Consider the following 21,880-nt stretch of genomic DNA (forward strand, 5'->3'; position numbering starts at 1 on the left):
GTTGATGACCCAGAAAATTTAAAACTCAGAAGAAAAATTCCATCAATTTACAATGTGTAATAATATTGAGAAAAGTTATACAAAATTAGAAAATCAAAAGAATGAAGTCATATCGAGAGTATGGCACGCACTTTTAATGTCATACCAGGGAATTACTTAAGAATCTCTACGTGTGTTTGAATTTATTTTTCAGTTAGAGGTCAAACATTTATATGTTTCATCTTCAATTGTGGACTTATATCTGGTAGAAAAAAAATAATTCCAAAGATTTTTTAATATTACCATATAGCAAATTAACTATTTAACACTGCAGTCTTATTTTAGCATTTTTTTCCTTCAAAATAGGTATAGACAGATTCTCAATATAATTTTGTTCTATCTTTACAATATTAAGTACTTTATTAAGAATTAATGAATTAAATTAAGATCTGTGGCATGGGTTTATTTATTTAAGAATCATATTTTAAACTACTTGAAAATTATGTTTTGATTATAAAACGTTCATGTTAAATAAACTTCAGTTTCTAAACTTTCCAAGTCACCTTCCTTGTTGCTTGATCCTAGGCAAACTATTTCATTCCTAAGTCTCACTTTCCTAATCAAAATAAAGAAAATAATAAAATGTAATTTTATTCTAATCAACAGTAGCATATTCCTTTGAAGTACACATGGACATTCTCCAGGATAGATGATATTTTAGGCCACTAAACAAGTTTTAATAAATGTTAAAGGTTTAAAATTGTACAGTGATTCTTTTCTGATCACAATGGAATGAAACTGAAAAACAATAGTAGAAGTGGGAAATCTACAAATATGTGTAAGTTAAACAACCCACTTTTTTTTCAGTGACACATTCTTGCTTTAATACTTGTTGTCTTTTTCTGCTTTTGAAACGAGCTCTCAATTACAAAATACCAAACTACACTCAAAAGAGGGTGTAGAAAAAGCCGGCCATTGGCACAGCATGGAGAAGCCCACAAGTAAGCACAGATAGCAGCAGCAGGTGGCAAGAGGTGGGAGGTGACTGAAGCAGTGGTTACCAATGTTCACAGGAAGCTAAAAGTATCCGACAGGTTGTACTCTAATGTTGGCACAGGTTAGACAGGTTAGACTAGTTACTACCTTGCTGGGTTGCCTCAGTATGTTTGGGTTCAGATTCTACACAGCAATACGATTTCTTCCAGTTAAGAATTCTTGGCTTGCACTGATCACAGCATGATTGGAAGGTAGTGGACCAGTTTTGTTAGTTTTTCAAAATGCCATCCCAGACTTGATGAATGTATTGAGAGACTTCAGGAGCTCTGCGCTTCAGTGACAGCATATAATGGGGTTTCCCAGGTGGATACGTAGCTCCGCCAAAATCCAAATGCCATTAGTGAGCTTCAGGGACTTGTACAGCATGTCCTGCCCTTCCACATTCCTCTTGGCAATAGTATAAACATTATTGTTTCACAACTTGCTGGAAACAGTGTCAGCATTTAAATGACATTCCTTAATCTAAAAGTGAAGTTCATTTCATTGGGAATATCCTTTCCTGCTGCAAGGAAGACCTGGTGCTCCATTTTGCTATCTTCTAAAAAGCACACTGAGTGGCGTGAGGTGGCTCAAGTAGAAGACATCAGTATTGTTTTTCACAGCCACCAGCAGGTTATTCAGAGTTTCCATCTTCATGACTGCACCCAAGGTGTTGAGAGGAAGGGAGACATCAATGTCCTGGTTTGGCATCAGTGGTGTATGGATGGCCATTCTTGTTAAACTAGGTTGCAAAATCTGTCATATGCTGCAGAGCTGTATTGGTGAAGTTCATTTCCATAAAGATGTGCCCTTGGTGGTGAGTCAATGTTCCTGAAATCTCTAAGCCTTTATCCTTTAATTCAGGTAGCCAGAAAAAGACTTAGGAGCCACATACCCACCAGGCGCCGTGTCTATCCCTGTGGAGACTTCACACAGGTCATTCAGTCCACTGTTGACCACAGCAAGTAGGTGAAGAAACAAAGGTTGCAGACATCCATGATAGGATGAAGAATTTTCCCACCAGACTGTCTAGTCCTCCTCCCAAGAGATCCACTGCTCCCATCTGCATGAAGGACACCTGTGGCACATTGACTGAGGTCAAGTTTTAAAAGATGCCCCATAAAATCACCTTAAGAAGGGATTCCCTGAGGCTGTTTCGGGTTAGTTGCAGTGGTGGTACCAACAGGGCTGTCACCTCAATCAGTGCTCCCATGATGAAATGGCAACTGTTTACAACGGATTCCATGACTTCCTTCCACAAAAATATTTGGAGACTTATGATACACAGGGACCAAAGAACAAATGTGGCACATGAGCTCTCCAGTAGAGTTAGCTTAATAAGGTCTGTCTCCTCAGAGAACAGTGACTTCTCAGACAAGACTACTTGTTTAGCTGTGACTTGGTCGGTTGAGAGAACACACCAATAAATATGCCCCTGTCTTGAAGGTCAGGATTATCAGAATTCTGTACAGCACACTCTTAAACAACAAGTGGATCAAAAAAGAAATCATAAGGGAAATTATAAAATATCTTGAAACTGATGAAAATTATAGCATAACAGACCAAAGCTTACAGGATGCAGCAAACACAGTGTTATGTGAAAAATTTATAGGTGTAAATAAATGCTTATATTAAAAAGGAAAAAAAAAAGATATCACATCAATAAGCCTAACATTACACTTTAGCAAACTAGAAATAGAAAAACAAACTAAACACAAAGTTAGCTCTAAAAAGGAAATAATAAAAATTAGAGTAAAGATAAGCAAAATCAATAATAGAAAAACAATAGAAATAATAAAGGCAAGAGTTGGTTCTTTGGAAAGTTCAACAAAATTGATAAACTTTTAGCTAGATGGGTGAAGAAAAATAGAAGATTCAAAAAAGTAACATCAGAAATAAAAGAGAGGACATTACTACTGTTTCTAAAGATACGAAAATATTACGAGAGTACTAAGATAAATTGCACTCCAAAAAATTTAATAGCTTAGATGAAATAGACATGTTCCTAGAAAAACAAAGCATACCAAGACTGAATCATGAAAAAGTAGAATATCTGAATAGACCTATAACTAATAAGGAGATTAAATCAATAATCAACAACCTCCCAACAAAGTAAAGCCCAGGACTAGACAGCTTAATGGGTAAATTTTCTCAAACATTTAAAGAGGAATTAACACCCATTCTCCCTAAACTCTTCTGAAAATTTAGAGAGAACACTTTCAAGCCGATTCTGAGTAAAGTATTAAATTGATATCAAAGCCTAACCAAGAAAATACAGAAAAATAAATCTATAGACCAATATCATGATAAACAAATTACTCACCAAAAACATATTATCAAATTGAATTCAATAGCTCGCTTAAAATATTATACACCATTATGGTGGAATTTATTCCTGGAATGTAAGAATGGTTTAATATATAAAAATCAATCAATGCAATACATTAACAGAGTGAAGGGGAACTAAACCACAAACTGATGCAAAAAAATCAGCAACATGGTAAGATTCAACACTATTCCATGACCAATCAACCAACTATGAATAGAAAGAAATTACTTCAAAATAATAAAGTCCATGTATGAAAAACCCAGCTAACCTCATACATAATGGTGAAAAACTGGAAGCATTACCATTAAGATTTAAAACAAGACAAGAATGCTCACTTTTTGTCATTTCTATTCAACAAAGTACTGGAAGTCCTAGCCATGACAATTAGGCAAGAAAAAGAAATAAAAGGAATTCAAATAGAAAAGGAATAAATAAAATTATCTCTGTTCACAAACAGTATAATTTTATAAGAAGAAAACCCTAAATATTTCACAAAAACACTTTTAGAAATAGTAAATTCAGGCCGGGCGTGGTGGCTCATGCCTGTAATCCCAGCCCTTTGGGAGGCCGAGGCAGGTGGAGCACGAGGTCAGTAGATCAAGATCATCCTGGCTAACACGGTGAAACCCCATCTCTACTACAAATACAAAAAAAAAGCCGGGTGTGGTGACCGGCGCCTGTAGTCCCAGCTACTCGGGAGGCTGAGGCAGGAGAATGACGTGAACCCGGGAGGCGGAGCTTGCAGTGAGCCGAGATCATGCCACTGCACTCAAGCCTGGGCGACAGAGCGAGACTCCGTCTCAAAAAAAAAAAAAAATAATAATAATAATAAATTCGGCAAAGCTGTGAGATACAAATTTAACACGAAAAAAGTTGCATTTTTATACACTAACAATGAATAATATAAAATAAAAACTTTTTCACTTATAATAGTATTGAAATGAATAAAATAAAATTCTTAGGAATAAATTAAACCAAGGTAGTGAAAGACTTGTATACTTAAAGTATAAAACATTGTTGAAAGATATTTTTAAAGACGTTAATAAATTAAGGCATACTGATTTCATAGACTACAAAACATAATATTGTTAAGACATCAGTAGCCCAGAGATATCTACAAATTCAATGCAATCTCTATCAAAATACTAATGATGACTTTTTTCCAGAAATTGAAAAATCTATCCTAAAATTTGCATGTAAACTCAAGGAATTCTGAACAGCCAAAACAATCTTGGAAAAGATGAATTAAGATACTTATCTTCTACATTCTGATTTTAAAACATATTACAAAGCTATGGCAATCAAAACAGTGTGGCACTGGCGCAAAGATAGACATAAGATTAATGAAATAGAATAGGGAATCCAGAAATAAATCTTCATATGTATTTTCAAATTACCTTGGGCCAGATTTCCCAGACCATTTCAGTAGAAAAAGAAGTCTTTTAAACTAACTTTGTCAGAAAAATTGGAAATCCACATGCAAAAGAATAAAGTTGGAACTTTAACCCATGCTATATTAAAAATTAATGCAAAAGACATCAAGGGCCTAAACATAAGACCCAAAACTATAAAATTCTTAAAAAGAAAACATAGGAAAAAGCTTTATGATGTTTGACTTGACAATATTTTCTTGGTCACGACAACAAAGGCACAGGCAAAATAAGTAGGCAAATTAGACATCAAAAATATTTTTTCTTTAAGCAATAAAAGACACTATCAATAGAGTAAAAGGGCAGTATGCAGAATTAGAGAAAAAATACTTGCAAATAACATATCTGATAAAGGATTAATATTCAGAATATATGGAGAATTTCTAAAACTCAACAACAAAAAACACAAACAATCCAATTTAAAGTAGACAAAGTAAATAAATAAATGTTTCTCCAAAGGAGATGTACAAATAGTCAGTAAGTACATGCATATATTCTCAACATCATTAATAATTAGGGAAATGCAAGTTAAAACCACAATGAGATACCATTTATCACCCATTAAGGTGGCTATTATGAAAGAAACAGGAAATAACAAGCATTGATGAAGATGTGTAGACACTGGAACCCTTGTGCTTTGTTGGTAGGAATGTAAAATGGTGTAGCCACTGTAGGCAACAGGATAGCATTTCCTCAAAAAGTTAAACATAGAATCATTCTGTGATCTACCAATTCCACTTTGATTACATACCTCCAACAATTGAAAGCAGGGACATGAAGTGATATCTATACAACTATTTTTATAGCAGCATTATTTGCAATAGACAAAAGGTAGAAGACAGTCAATGGATAAACAAAAGATAATTATATACATACAATGAAATACTATTCAGCCTTCACAAGAAATGATATTCTGGCACATGCTAAAACATAAATGGATCTTAAGGACATTATGCTGAGTGAAATAAGCCATTGACAAAAGGACAAATATGAGGATTACACTTAAGTATCTAGAGAAGTCACACTCATTGAGGTAGAAGGTAAAATGCTTGTTTCTCAGGGCTTCTGGGAGGGGGAAATAAGAAGTTATTACTTAATGGATACAGAGTTTCAGTTTCACAAAATAAATAAAAATTCTGTGGATGAATGGTGGTGATGGTAGCACAACAATACTAACACACTTAATTCCACTTAACTGTATACTTTAAAAGGGCTAACATGGTAAGTTTTATGTTATGTATGTTTTACCATAAATTAAAAACAAATATTGAAGAAAAGAAAACTATAAAAGGTGGATAGAATAAATATATCTGTGTTCCTCCTACAATGTCATCCTTAATCTAGCCTTTGAGGAATATAGTGCTAGTGAGAACTCCACAAACTGAATACATGGCTCTTGAAAGACTCCCACAGAAGCAAATTAACAAATTTGCCCTTGTGACTCCTTCAGTTACTAAATCTTCTTGAAGTATTCCTTTTTGTTTAGCGGGAGTATATTGTTTTTCTGTAAGCATGGACATATGTTCTTCACTCTACCTTCACCCTAGCATTTCCTAGCATAGAAATTCAGAAACATAACATCCATGCTATTCTCGTGCTGAAGATCCAATATTTGCAAAAGGCAGCACTGTACGCATGATCTTTGTCCTTACAGTGTCTGCAGACTCAATTTCCTGAACTTCTCTCTGCATTGCTTCAAGTGGCAAAAGCATTTTCTATGTCTCTATGAACTGAATTTTTTCCCTCCAGAATTCAAATTTTGAAGCTATAACATCAAATAGTAATATAATATAATAAATAAATAGTATAATAAATAGTATAGAATGAAATAGTTAAAATAGTATTTGAAGATAGGGCCTATAAAGCCATGATAAAGGTTAAATGAGGTAATAAATTGTGGCTCTAATCCAATAGGGCTGGTGCCCTTTATAAGAAGAGACACCACAGCAGTCTCTTTTCCAGCACACAAACAAGAGGTCATGTGAGCACACAATGATATATGACCATCTACAAGCCAGGAAGGAAACCCTCACTAGAAACTAAATGCTGTTGAACTGTGATCAGTGAGAAAATATATCTCTGGTGTTTCAGACACCCAATCGATTGCATTTTGTTATGGCTGCCTGAGCAGACTAGGACATAGGCTCTTCTGGCCTGATGTTCTTCTTTTTCTCATATTACCACAAATGAAAATCAGACTCAAAAGATTTTTAAATTGGAAGTATCTTTCATGGAGTTCCCTAAGCCCAAGTGCACAGAGCTTTAGGGAAAAGCAGAGATCCTCAATCATGCTCTTTTTTTTTTTTTTTTTTTTGGTTTTTATTGAGATGGAGTCTCCTCTATTGCCCAGGCTGGAGTGCAGTGGCACGATCTCTGCTCACTACAACCTCTGCCTCCCAGGTTCAAGTGATTCTCATGCCTCAGCCTCCCAAGTGGCTGGGATTTACAGATGTGCACCACCACTCTTGGCTAATTTTTGAATTTTTAGTAGAGACGGGATTTCACCATGTTGGCCAGTCTGGTCTCAAACTCCCGACCTCATGTGATCCACCCATCTTAGCCTCCAGAAGTGCTGGGATTATAGGTGTGAGCCACCACACCCAGCCTCTATCATTCATTTTTGCCTAAAAGTTCTGTGCTAGATTTCCGCATTTTCCCTGAGTTTCTCCTAAGGCACTATCAAAGACTCTTTTAAAATTGATTACATACTTCTTTGAGGCTGTGATAATTTTCCCCAGTAATAGTTTTTGCTGGTGAATTATGTCCTGTAATACCTGCATTCCCTGATCTGCTAACAAAGATTCTTAGAATTTTTATAAGAAGATTTAGACACACCAAGCAGGTTAGGCAGAGACTTGAAAACACACATGCGCAAACACACATAGATACACACACCTTTGAGTTCGTGATGATTGCATTCAGTTTTTCTCTCTTCACATTAGCTTAGGAAATCTTTCCATGTAGTTAGTTCACCACATGAAATCTATTTTTTGGCAAATTTTATCACTCACCCCCCATAATTGGATCTACATCTCAGAAGTCTTCATGCATGTAGTTTTCTAATATTCACAGGAGCCATCTAGTCAAGACAGAAGGTGGCAAGTCAGGTTGTAGATACCTGGTAGTCAATAAATCACCGAGGGCTGGTCTTCTCCATTAGATTGTTCTGTTTTGCTGTTTAATTTACTGTCAACAACATAGAGCAGGCAAACAAGAGGATTTGGTTGAAACAGTGTGGTTGTGGCTCTTCCAAAACTTTTAAACAAAATGCAACAATATCCCAGTTAGTTATTAGACAAATCATCCCTCCAAGTTTGCCAGAAAAGGTAATTACTTGCTCTTAAAATGGAGATCTTAACACAGGCTACCAAAGATTCCAAAGCCTGCCCTCTAAAGCCATGTTCTGCCTATTTGGAAAAGAGAATTCCTGGCCTATAAAGGATTCTATACCTTTTAAGTTGCTACTTATAATCTATTCAGGCTGTACCAGTCAAACTGGGATCCTTGCTCAATGTAATTTCTCCTTTTTGTGTGAGTCTGTGTGTTTAGTCCAAATTTGTTAAGTGTACAGTCGTCAGCTTTGGGCCTTCTAGGCAAGGTGGTTGTTAGAAGTGAATGTGTCCGTAATCCTTTCCATTCAGGTACCAACTCCTGCCACGCTTGATTCTTAAAGAATTTATGGAAAAGGAACACTCCAAGCAAATATGTACTTTTTATTCTTCTAAGAGCTCCTTCCAAAAATCCTTAAGTGGTTACCTATTCTTATTAAGGGGACTGAAAATGGTGTAAACTCAATAATGCCTGGCCTCTTGCAGCCTAGAATTAGATTGACTTAAGCAATTGACCTCAAAGGCAGCACTTTTTTTTTTACCATGATCCTCACTCTTACCTGCAAAGGGCCTTAGTAACCACCCCTAACTTACACTTACTATTCCAGTTCTGTGAAGATAAGAATAATGGATTTTTCATAATAAAAGAATGCTGGCCACTTGCATTCAGTATCTGAAAGTTTCATCCCCTGACATTGTTACCTAGAAAAGTTTTAGACTACAGTGCCATATGGAGAATGCATTGAAAACACTGGTCTAAGGACTTTTCTTAAACCTATGAACCCAAACTTCTAGACCAGGGCTATTTTAATGTTCTCTATATTGCATTTGTTTCTTAGTGAGAATGGGAGACAGAAGCCAACCATACTAGAAGCTAAGTTACAAAGTATTTTTGACAATGTATTCATGTCATGATAAATATTAATAAATATTAGTCATTAGTGCTTATTTTATTTTATTTTCACCCAGCATGTAATTTTGTTCCTAGAATATAGTAGGCTCTAAGTAAAACCGTGTGAAGTGAATGAATAAATTCCTAACCAGGTATAAAATATTTGCCAATTTACAGCTAATAAACTGTTAAATAACTTAGCCTATATGAACTTCTACTGGAATTATTTTTGAAAAATATTTATTCAGTGCTTATAGTATAGTAAAATGAATGAGTGAATGAATGAACAATAATAACATAAAATAGTATATAACAATGTATTTAAATATATTAAAAGATATAATTTTAAAATCCCTACACTTATTGGGTTTATAGTCTGGTGTTAGAGGTAAGCATTAAGCAAATTAATAAGTAAATATCTAATAAAATGATATCAACTACTGACAAGAAATTTTATGAAGAAAAATAAAGTAGAATGAGGGGACACAGAATGTGTTCGTGCCATTCTTCATAAGCTAGAGGAGGGACAATGGGGCAAATACTTAAGGGAAGCAGCCACGGGCATAGCGGGAAAAGACAAGGCAAGTAGTTTTAACATCGTAGTAAACAAGTATAATCCATACCTATATCTTATTTAAGAAAGCCTATTTAATATATCTGTGGTCTCTTGGAGAAGATGTTAGTTAAAGACATTTTAAGATAAATTTTAAAAATCAGTACGAACTCTCTCATTGCTGGTAAATATTAACTATATATCATACATATGCAGTAAAGAGTTCCAAAACCTAAAATCTTTATGTTCTTTTAGCATGGTTGCACCACTTACTGAGCATGTCATTATAATATACGGCTTAAGAAAGTGTTTGGAGTCAGAAAACATGAGCTCAAATCCAAGTTCTGTCTCTTCTCATAATTCAGTGCATGTATCTCAATTTGGATTCAGTTTTCTTGCCTGTAAAGTGAGGAAAATGATCTCTACCTCTAACTTCAATGTTTTATATGCATTAATTCATTCGCTCATTTGTTTAGTCATTCAACACATAGTTAATAATTGTTTACAGCATGGCAAGCATCATCTGACCGTGTGGATACAGGGCTGCTGTCCTAGACTTTGTGAAGAGATCATCAGGAAATTATTAAACAAAGAAATTTGTAATGTGTCAGGTGGTAATAAGTATTAAAAAGAAAAACAGAACAAGAGAAGAGAAAGTACTTGGGACATTCTACTATTCACAATAATGTTGTAAGGAAAATTTGTCTTACAGCATGAGAGAAATTTAAAGGTAATGAGAGATCCACCCTTGTGCAATCATCTAGGGAAAAATGATCCAGATACAAGAATATAAGTCCAAAGGCCCTATGATTGATCATGCAGAGACAGGTGTGGCTATAGTGGAATGTGTGAGGGGCCAAGTGATAGAGCAAGGGCAAGCAGATAAACTGGAGGCATGATTTAGAGACATGTAAACCATGATGAGCATTTTAAATGTAATTTTGAGAGAGAACAGAAACCGTTAGAAAAGTGTATAAGATGTGGGAGAAGAATGAACCATACAATGGCAAGGTTAGAAGTAAGGGGATTAGCTGGAGGTTGTCCTTGAATCCAGATTACAGTGATTTCAACAATTTGGGGTCAGAGAAGGTGATAAGAAGTGGTCAGACTATGGGTACATTTCAAAAGTAGATTTAGAGCTGCGTGTGGAACTTGTGCCTGTAAACTCAGCACTTTGGGAGCCAAGGTGGGAGGATTGCTTGAGCCGAGGAGTTCAAAATCAGCCTGGGCAACATAGCGAGACTCTGTCTCTATAAAAGCTTGGAAAACTGTAGCCAGGTATGGTAGTGTGCACCTGTAGTCCTAGTTACTCAGGAGACTGAGGTGGGAGGATCACTTGAGTCCAGGAGGTCAAAGCTGCAATGAGCCATGGTTGTGTCACTGCACTCCAGCCTGAGTGATACGGCAAGGCCTGGTTTCAAAAATATATGTGTATACATAGTAGGATTTGTTGATGAATTAGATGTGGTTTGTGAGAGAAAGAGAGCAGTGAAGAATGACTCCAAGGCATATAGTCTGTTGTAGGCTGAATTAATTGCATTCTGAATATGTGCTAATCCCAGGAACCTGTGAATGTTAAATTATATGGCAAAACGGATTTAGGAGTTGAAATTAAGTTAAAGGTCTTGAAATGGGGAGATTATTTTAGATTTTCATGGCAGGCTCAATGTAACCAGAAAAATCATTTTAAGGACGACTCAGGAATCATCACAGAGGAAGAGGGCTATGTGATGACAGAAACGAAGGGAGAAAATGCTATGTAATGTATGGTAAGGAGCCAGGAATAAAAACAGCCTCTAGGTTCTAGAAAAGGTAAGAGAATGAATTATACCTTTGAGCCATCAGTACAAACCAGCCCTGACAACATCTTGATTTTAGCCTAATAAAACTTGCTTGAGACTTTTGATTTCCAGAACTGCAAGAGAATACATTTGTGTTGCTTTAAGCTATAAAAATTGTCCTAATTTGATACAACAGCAATAGGAAACAAAGTCAGGGTTTACGTAACTGAAAGGATAGAGAAGAATGGAGGAAGACAGGAAGAAGTAGGTTTAGGACTGTACATGAAAATCAAGGAATTTGGATTTGAATATGATTACTTGAGATAACTTTAAAATATCAAGGTGGAAAAGTCAAATAGATTGGTGGACACATAAATCTATAATACAGAAGAAGGTTTCTAGTTGGATAAATAAATTTAGAAGTAAGCAGCATTATGTGTTTGGTATGTAATTCATGAGTCTCAGAAGAATAGTCTAGGCTATAAGTACAGCTGGAGAAAAGAAAGAAAAATACTAAACCCAGCAGTTCTTCAAAGTTTAAAGACAGAAAACTCAAAGTAATTCAGGAAAGCAGTGGTCAGCAAAGTAAGGAGAAAACTAAAAGGCTAGTGTTTTGAAGGCCAGATAGAGAAAATATTTTAAGAAAAAGTGAGGATTAGTTGTGTCAAATGCTGCTGATAGAATAGAGCAGACTGAAAATGCACCATTAAATTTAGCAGCTTGTGTTCATTTATAACTTTGATGACAGCAAAAACTATAACCTTAGTAAGACCTGCTTCGGTGGAAGGAGGGGGCAAAGTCAAATGAACTCTGGAAAAAATAGGTGAAGAGAAAAAGGAGACCCTGGTCAGAGTATAGCATCCTTGAGCTTCAAGAAGGAAGGCACTCCAGTTTGCAAGTCAAGGAAGGCAAGTTAGATAAGAATATAAGCAGTCCACATATTGCTGTGAAGATTAATGAGCTAAAACAAAAGGTCCACATATCTGCACAAAATAGTTACTCAATTCAATGTGGGTATTATTATTAACATAAAAATTATCCCCAGAATCTGATAAATTGTGTTAGTAGGATGTTCACGTTACAATCAAAGAAATTAACTTTTAGCTAAGTTAGCTGAATTTCCCAGGTGTATTACTCTACCTCACTTTCCAGAATACCTTACAATATGAGCAAAGTTGCATAATGAAAAAAATTCTGGTCATGAAAGACAGAAAACTTGGATTTGAAAAACTTTTCTGTTGTGAAATATTTATCAATATTGTGGTTTTAAAAACAACTTCAATTATTCATGTTCATAATAGAACGAGTGATACCTTCCTTATACAAGGTTGCTGACAGGATTAAATAAAATTGTTCAGGTTAAAAATTTTTATAAACTGTCCGACATTTTGAAAACGATATCACAAAACTGAGACAAATTTTTTCTCCATTGGAAAAATATTCTTAGAGCAAAGATATCTGAAAATTGGCTTTCACTGAAGACTGAATGCTGGCAGACAGATGAAGAAAGTGACTCAAACATAGGAGAAAGCATAAAATAAATTATTTGACACACTAAGGAAAACTGTATTTATGTTTGAGCGCCAAACGCGAAAGTCAAAAGCAACAAAGAAAGGCATAAAATGCCAGACCTAGGTCGTCGATTTGAATGTTTGAGAAACTCAGAAATGGTGGGGGAGTGGGGAGATGCAGCAGTTGTCATGAAGGTGTCATCCTGGAAGTTTAGTTAGTGATAGATTGAAAATGAATGGAGGCCAGTGGTTCATATATTAGACTCACAGGTAAAAGAAACCAGGGCCCATGTGAGATGGAAATAAATTCAAATAGGATGGGGTAAATTACAGAGATTTAGTCAGTTGTCAATCAAGGTGACAATTCCTTACATTCTCATCAGAAAATACTACTATGTTTACTTTCTTAATTAGACTCTTTCCTTTAGTGATCTCACTTACTATAGACCTTTCCTCCAAGTAAAAACAAGAAGAGTAGAGATTTAAAGTAGCCCTTCTGCTCATTTGACTTCTGGTAAATATTTTTTGTAAAAATAAGATAATTGGAAATAATCAAATAAATACAAATGAAGTAAGTGTACACAGAATCACACATACACACACAAAATGCTGGGACCCAGGTAATCAGAGCTCGGAGAAATACAGATTGAGTTCAGGCAATGGAGAAGAGGAAGTCGATTTGTCTAGGCTAAGACATTTCTTTAGTTTAAGGTATAAATGGAATGCAGTAAAATTTCAGAAAACAAAACAGAAGAATTAGTAGTTTCTAGGGTTTTCTTTATTATTCGCTTTTATTTATGTAAAACTTAGATCAGATACTTAGTCATATGCATTCCAAACTAAAACCATTAGACCTGTATGTTTCCTGATAAAGTTTGCATCATTGCTCTAATCATTCTCCAAGTTATTATCACTCATATTCTAAAGACTCTGTACTTCATTTTTCTTCACAGTGATGAGTACACTAAAGTCACTAACATGAGGAAAAAAAGGCTAACCTTTAAGGGCATTTTGAAAATAGATGTTGAGAATATTTTGTTAGTAATTTAACTAATTCTCAATATAGAGAATAAAAAGAGACACATCAGCTTTTTTTCCTTCCAAAACATTAATAATGTGCATAGGAAGGCAATGCTGTCATTCTAAAGCTCTAAGTTAAACTGTCTGTTAATGGAACCCACCACAAGGCAATTGTGAGGGTCAAATGATAAGATCTATGTACAAGATAAGCACAGTAGTTGTTCTATAATAAGGACTCAATAGAAGTAGAATATGTATTATTATCAAGATATATTATTTTCTTAAAACAGATTTATCTTTACTGCAGAAATAATAATTACTTTGTTCCTAGACATGCTTCATTAATATGAAAGCAAAATTTGATGCTTCAGTGTATCATTGATTTTCTTAAATCTAATGTTTTTTTATTTCCCTCATTAATACAAAGGAAAGCTTCATGTATATCCATCTTTGCTATTGCGTCTTTAAAACTATGATGCTTACATTGTGCAATAGTATATTTCATAAGACTGAGAGTATTGTATGGATTAATAAAGTGTATATAATTCATTAATAGATTTTGTTTTAAATTATGGAACTCCAGGATGTATAATAATTTTTTAAAGGAGCTTAAACTGTTCTGATGGCTTAAGTTAAGTATTTCTTTTGTGAATTATATTAACCTGTCTGTAGTAACTATACTATGATAGGTTTGTTTATTTTAGAATTTTTAAAAAATGCATTAACTATCTCAAATGTGTTTTCTGGTGTATTATCAGTAAAGAAAGTATTTTCTCCTCGCAATTGTCATCAGAGGAGTATCTATTCTTCTCAATAGAAAAAAGTATAAAGCAAGTAAACATTTTTAAAACAAATTTCAGCATAACTCGAGAAGTGTTTACTCAGGAAAAAATGGGTAATGCATTAGATTAAAAAACGAGTCTGTAGCATTCTTGCCTATAGGCATTTCCATCATATCAATTTGGTTTGGCAAAATCCCACAGCTTTACTTGATGCTGGTTATGGACTCAAATCAAGGCCGTTAGAAGAGCAAGTAGAAATTCAGTGGGAAGATTTAGAAGCAAGAGAGCCAGAGAAGAACTGAAATAATAAATTTTTCAAATACAATTGGCTGGCAGCTAAAATAAAAATGTGTGAGAAACCCCAGAGACCTCAGTGAAAATTGAAAGCCTGGGGAGAATATGAACTTGCTAAACCTTTGCATATAATCCTCAACTCACATATAGCTGGGGTGGTAGGGGTAGAAAACTTACAGTATTACTTTAAGGTCCTTGAGCACATCCTTTGCTAGAATCACTAAGTAATGTCGAACTATGCGGACATAGGGGAGATCCCAAGGGAATCAGAAAAAAAAAAAAAAAAAAAAACAGAGCAGATACATGAGAGGCTGTGATATGACTTCGATGTGTGTCCTCGCTCAAATCTCATGTCAAATTGTAATCCCCAATGTTAGAGGTGGGGCCTGGTGGAAGGTGATTGGATTATGGGAGAGGATTTCCCTTTTGGTGCAGTTCTCATGGCAGCCAGTGAGTTACCCAAGATCTGGTTGTTTAGAAATGTGTAATATCTGCCACCTCAACCTCTTCCCCCTGCTCAGGCACGTAAGACGTGCCTGCTTCCCCTTCGCCTTTCATTATAACTGAAAGTTTCCTGAGGCCTCCCCGGCCATGCTTTCTGTACAGCCTGTAGAACTGTGAGCCAATTAAACCTCTTTTCTTTGTAAGTTATTCAGTCTCAGGTAGTTAGTTATAGCAGTATGAATATGGACTAATAAATGCTGCAAAACATAATGGAGACCTATTTCACAATTTGAGTGCAGATAATTGACTACTAAAATTAACAAAAACAGCCTTCAGGAGAACAAAAGAGTGCCCAAAATTGATATATATCTGTTATTATAATTATTAACCAAATTGCCATTCATGAACTAGACAAAGAAATAGGAAAGGGAACAATAACCAGGAAAAAGCAAAAACAAAAACAAAAACAGCCAGTAGAAATTGGCTTCAGATGGATCTAGACGTTAGAGTAGATTTTTTTTATAATTTATAAAAGTAGAGATTATGTATATATTCAAAGAAATGAAGGAATCCATGTTCAAATAATCAAAGAAAAACATGCACCAAAAAAATCAATAATAAATCTCAATGGAGTTTGTAAATTATAAAATAAAATTGTAAATTATAAAAAAAAGATTGTAAATTGTAAAAAAAAAAAAAAAAAGGAAATGAGTGTAAATTAGAGGACTCAAAAATGTAATAGCTGAAATTAAAATCTCTGCTGTTTAATAAGCAACTTGAAATAAATCAAGAATGTGTAAGCCTAAAGATAAAACAACAGAAATTTTAAAATTCAAAAAATGGAGAGAAAAAATGTTTAAAAAAAAACAGATATTTTGTGGTATGTGGAACAAAAGGAAGCATTTCAACATAAGTGAATTGGAGTTCCAGGAAATGAATAAAAACATAAGGGATCAGAAAAATGTCTGTGGTGACAGTGATTCCAAATGCTCAAAATTTGATGAGAAACATTAACTTACAGATCTAACAACTTCAATGAACCCCAAACAGTAGAAACACGGAGTATCATACCTGAATATATCAAACAGCTGAAAGCTAAAAACAAAGAAAATTATTGAAAGTATACATCAAATAAACCAAATGATACAATTAATGGCTGACTTCTCACTAGAAAAAATGGAGGAAAAAAAGACATTGAAACATATTTGAACTGCTGAAGGAAAAAAAAAAACCCTACCAATTATGAATTTTCATATTCAGTGAAATTAGGTTTTAGAAATGTATGTGAAATAAAGGTTTTTCCAATTAATAACGAAGAATTCAAGACTAACACAAGTTCACTGCAGGAAATACTAAAGGAAGGACATCAGGTTGAAAGAAAGTGTTATCAATGTATAGTCAAATCCATAGGGAGGAATGAAAAGCACTAGAAATGTTAACGTAATAAATATAAATAAATAATGTATGTTTATATATAAATATATAATTTATATTTCTTTAAATATATATATTTAAATAAATATATATAAGGTGAATATTCATGTAATACTCTTCACTTAATATATATATAATATATAAATATAAATATAAAGGGCATATAATAGAATAGGTGATTGCAAAAGTAATTGCCATTTTTGCATTGTTGGAATTTGTCATTTGATATTGGAATACATTCTTAAATAAACATGCTTATGTTATACATTGTTTTAATGAGAATTTCTCACTTTATGTTTTTTTGTTTGTTTGCTTGTTTTTACTAATGATTTATTACATGCTGTCTATTTTGTGTTTATTTTAGACTATGGAAACGATGTTAGACAAAAAGCATATTCCAGCAATTTTTCTTCTTTGAATTCAAAATGGGTTATAAGGCAGTGGAGACAACTCACAACACAGTTTGGTGCAGGAACTGCTAATGAACGTACAGTGCAATGGTGGTTCAAGTTTTGCAAAAGAGACAAGCACCTTAAAGATAAGAAATGTAGTGACTGGCCATTAGAAGTTGACAACGACCAATTGACAGCAATCATCCAAGCTGATCTTCCTACAACTACATGAGAAGTTGCCGAATAATTCAAGGTCTACCATTCTATGGTGGTTCTGCATTAGAAGCAAATTGGAAAATATAAAAGTTCAATTAAGTGGGTCCCTCAAAAGTTGAGCAACATTTTTTTAAAATATGTAGTTTTGAAGTATCTTCTTCTCTTATTCTAAGCAAGAACAATAAACCATTTCTTGATCGGATTGTGATGTGTGATGAAAAGTGGATTCATATGACAACTAGTGATGACCAGCTCAGTAACTGGATTGATAAGCAGGTCCAAATCACTTTCCAAAGTTAAAGTTGTGCCATTAAAAGGTAATGGTCACTCTTTGGTGGTCTGCTGCCAGTAATATCCAATACAGCTTTCTGAATCCTGGTGAAACCATTACATCTGAGAAGTATGCTCAGCAGTCGATGATATGCACCAAAAACTGCAATGCCTACAGTTGACGTTGCTCAACAGAAAGGGTACAATTCTTCTCCACCACAACACTTGACTGCACATCAGGCAACCAATGCTTCAAAAGTTGAACGGATTGGGCTACAACGTTTTGCCTCATCCATCATATTCACCTGATCTCTTGCCAACCGACTACCACTTCTTCAATCACCTTGACAACTTTTTGCAGGAAAAATGCTTTCAAAACTAACAGGATACAGAAAGATCTTTTAAGAGTTCATAAATTCCCAAAGGATGAATTTTGATTCTATAGGCATAAACAAACTTATTTATCATTGTTGAATATGCATTGATTGTAATGAATCACATTTTGATTAATAAAGATTTATTTGAACCTAGTTATAATGATTTAATATTCATGTTCTAAAACCACAGTTACTTTTGCACCAACCTATATTATGTAAAGATTATAGAGATTCTCGTTCAAGGTGGTAGACCAGAAGCAACTAGTGAGCTCAGCTCTCACAGAGAGGAAACAAGATGATGAGCAAATGCTATTTCTTCAAGTGGACCATCCAAGACCACGTTGGGATTCAGCAAGGAAGCAACAGAATCCATGGAGAACAGAGAGGTGCAAAGCTAGGCAGCTGCCCACCCAGGATCAGTACAGATCCAGGAGAAGCTCCCTAACATGGGGAAAGGGAGAGTGAAAAGCCCCCAAAGACCCACACTTCTGCCATAGACCTTTGCAATCCTGGCCATCAGAAAGCCGCCCACACCTCTTCCTGCCCAGGCTTCCAGACACAGAACACCACTTGATTCAGTAGATGCACCACTCAAGCCTATAAGGACTTCCATTAGCCTTGGATTCCTGAACACCTTAGTGCCAGCTGCCATATCCCCACCAACAAGAGAGGACAGGCTCTTTGCAGGCCACTAGGGTAGATGCTGCATTGCTGGTGCTGAGGAGTGAACAGACTACAGACCTTGCCCCCATTTCTCCTTGCCAAGCAAGGGCCACAGGCTTGGGTCCCAGGGCAGATGTTCCATCCAGGAGGTAATTTGGCAGGCCCTTCTCCAGAGGTAACTGACAGTCTAGGGAGAGAACAAAGGGACTGACAGCTTTCACAGATCACAGCCTGCCACAGCATGCCACAGCCACAGTACTGAGAGGCAACCAGATTGCTTACTATAGGACTCCCCTTCCTCCGCGACTCCCTGCCTAACAGGGCTTACTGCCTTCTGGCATCCTAGCTCCCTCACCCTTCCCCCACATGAGCATTTAAGCTGTGGCCCAGAACCTTTCTTAAAACCCTAACCCCGCAGGCCTGTGGTCTTCATTTGGTTTCCCACCACTGAGTCATTCTGCCTACCTGTTCCTGAGAGTTTGGCCAATGACTTGGGGACCAGGCCATCTCCCTCCATCACAGCCAGCACCTGAACCCTGGGCTGATCAAACCCCCATCCAGCCCTATAAGGACTCATACAGACTGCCCAATGGGCCATCTAGGGGCTGAGGAATTGGGAAACTACTTATCCCATTTCAACTCTACTGGCACCTGACCACTTTCGCTCCCCAGTGCCTGAGGTTAGGCCAACTTAACAAGCTGCCACCACCACAACCAACACACACTCACAGGAATCCAAAGGTGGACCCCCTCCTCATTTATATAAAGCTGCAGCGCTACTATATCAGAGAACAGGCAAACCATAATGCTATCTGTATCAGGGTGAATGATGAAGTTCTGTTCCAAAACCACTCCTGCAGAGCTGGAGTATAAAGCTGCAGTGCTACTATATCACAGGCAAACCATAATGCTATCTGTATCAGGGTGAATGATGAAGTTCTGTTCCAAAACCACTCCTGCAGAGAGTTACCAAATAGGCATTTCTCAAGACTTTCAACCACGTTGTGATCTGGATCTACACTACAGTGTGCATCTTCACTAGGAGTTACAAGCTCTGGAACAGGGTTCTAAGAGAGTAACCGTCCATGTTCCTGATCACCTAGGATGAGGAGCCAGTGCAACCACCTCACTGCCCAGCAGATAGATACTTCAGTGCATTTCACCAAAAGCTCTTCCTAGCCACCCTCATTAGGGCCAGTGCTTGTGTTGCCATAGGGGTATTCATAGCCAAGTCAGGAATTTTTGCTCTGTCCAGCTGTGTCCCCTAACCCTTTTGAAAGAGAAAGTTTAGGACACCTAGCACTCCACTATCCAACCCATCACCTGAAGCAACAGAGAGTACCTCACAGTAAGCAAAGATCAGGTACATACCATCTGCTTGTACCACAGCTGGCTTTTACTTGTAGATATTATTTACTGGGCTGTAGATAGAACTCCACAGTCCAATGTAAAATCTGCTGTCAGAAGTGTTAGGCTTTAAAGCAAAGCAAAAAGACTCTAATCAAAATACTCTACAGTCACACACCCTAGGTAGGGAGAAGAAGGGAATTTTTTTTTACAAACATGATAATATAGAAAAAAAGGAAGAAAATTCTTTTGAGAATGAGAAATGCCAATATCTCTAGATGAAAAGGAACCAGTGCAAGAATTCTGGCACTGTGAAAAATCTGAATGTTGTGATACCACCAAAGGATAACATAAGCTCTGCAGAAAGAGTCCCTAACCAAAATGGAAACTCAGAAATGACAGATAAAGAATTTGAAGTATGGATTGCAAGGAAGCTAGTGAGATTCAAGATAAGGTTGAAAGTCAACACAAAGAAACTTCTAAAGCAATCCAGAAAATGAAGGAAGTGATAAACATCTCAAAAAGAAATCAATCAGAGCTTCTGGAATTGAAAAACTCAAGAAATTTCGAAGCATAATTGAAGCTTTTATCAATAGGTTAGACCAAACAGAAGAAACAAATTTAGAGCTTGAAGGTTGTTTTGTTGTTGTTGTTGTTGTTGTTTTTAACTAACAAAATCAGGGGAAAAAAAGAGAAAAAAGAATTTTTTAAATTAACAAAGTATTAGAGAAATATGAGATTAAATAAAATGACTAAACCTATGAATTATTGGCATTCCCAAGAGAGAAGGAACAAAAGTAAAAAACAATTCAAAACATATTGGAGGAAATTATTTTTTTTTAAATTCCCTAATTTTGCTAGAAAGGTAGATATCTAGATACCAGAAATCCAGAGAACACCTTATAGAATACTATACAAAATGCATGTCACCAAGATATATCATTAACAGACTACAAGGTAAATGCTGAAGGAAAAAAATTTTAAAGCAGTTAGAAAAAAAGATCAGATCACTTAAAAAGGAAACCCAATCAAACTAACAACAGATTTCTCAGCAGAAACCTTATAGACTAGAAGAGATTGGGGAACTATTTTTAGCATTCTGAAAGAAAAGAAATTCCAGTAAAGAATTTTGTATTCTGCCAAGTAAGCTTCATAAGTGAGGGAGAAATAAAATCATTTTTTTAGACAAACAATCACTAAGGAAATTGATTATTAATACAGAAGCCTCACAAGAGATCCTTAATGCAGTTCTAAGCATGGAAACAAAAGAATCGTACCTGTTACCACAAAAACACACTTAAACACACCATAGACCCTACAAAGCAACTACACAATATAAACAACTAAGAAACAGCCTAACAACTCCACAATGGGATCAAAACCTCACATATCAATATTAACTTTGAATGTAAATAGTATAAGTGCCCCATGTAAAGGCTCAGAGTGGCAAGTTAAATTTTTTTTAAAAAGACGGATTTATCTGCTGTCTTTAAGAGACCCATTTCACATGTAATGACATTCACAGGCTCCAAGTGAAGAGTTGGAGAAAGATCTATCACACAAACAAAAATCAAAAAAGGACAAGGGTCCCTATTCTTATACCAGATAAAGCAAACTTGAGGACAGCAACAGTCAAAAAGGACAAAGATGGGCATTACATAGTGATAAAGGATTCAATTCATCAATAAGACTTTACTATTCTAAATATATACACACTCAACATTGGAGCACCCAGATTCATAAAACAAGTACTTTTAGACTCACGAGCAGACTTAGATCACCACACAATTATAGTGGGGAAC

At 35.7% G+C, this 21,880-nt stretch overlaps 1 pseudogene; it reads right to left on the reverse strand.

Moving 5' to 3' along the window:
* Positions 1-1,243: 1,243 nt before the first annotated feature.
* On the reverse strand, positions 1,244-19,329 carry LOC100428252 (AP-2 complex subunit beta-like; annotated as a pseudogene).
* Positions 19,330-21,880: the final 2,551 nt, after the last annotated feature.

Source organism: Macaca mulatta, chromosome 1, assembly GCF_049350105.2.
Source record: "Macaca mulatta isolate MMU2019108-1 chromosome 1, T2T-MMU8v2.0, whole genome shotgun sequence".
Lineage (NCBI taxonomy): Eukaryota > Metazoa > Chordata > Mammalia > Primates > Cercopithecidae > Macaca > Macaca mulatta.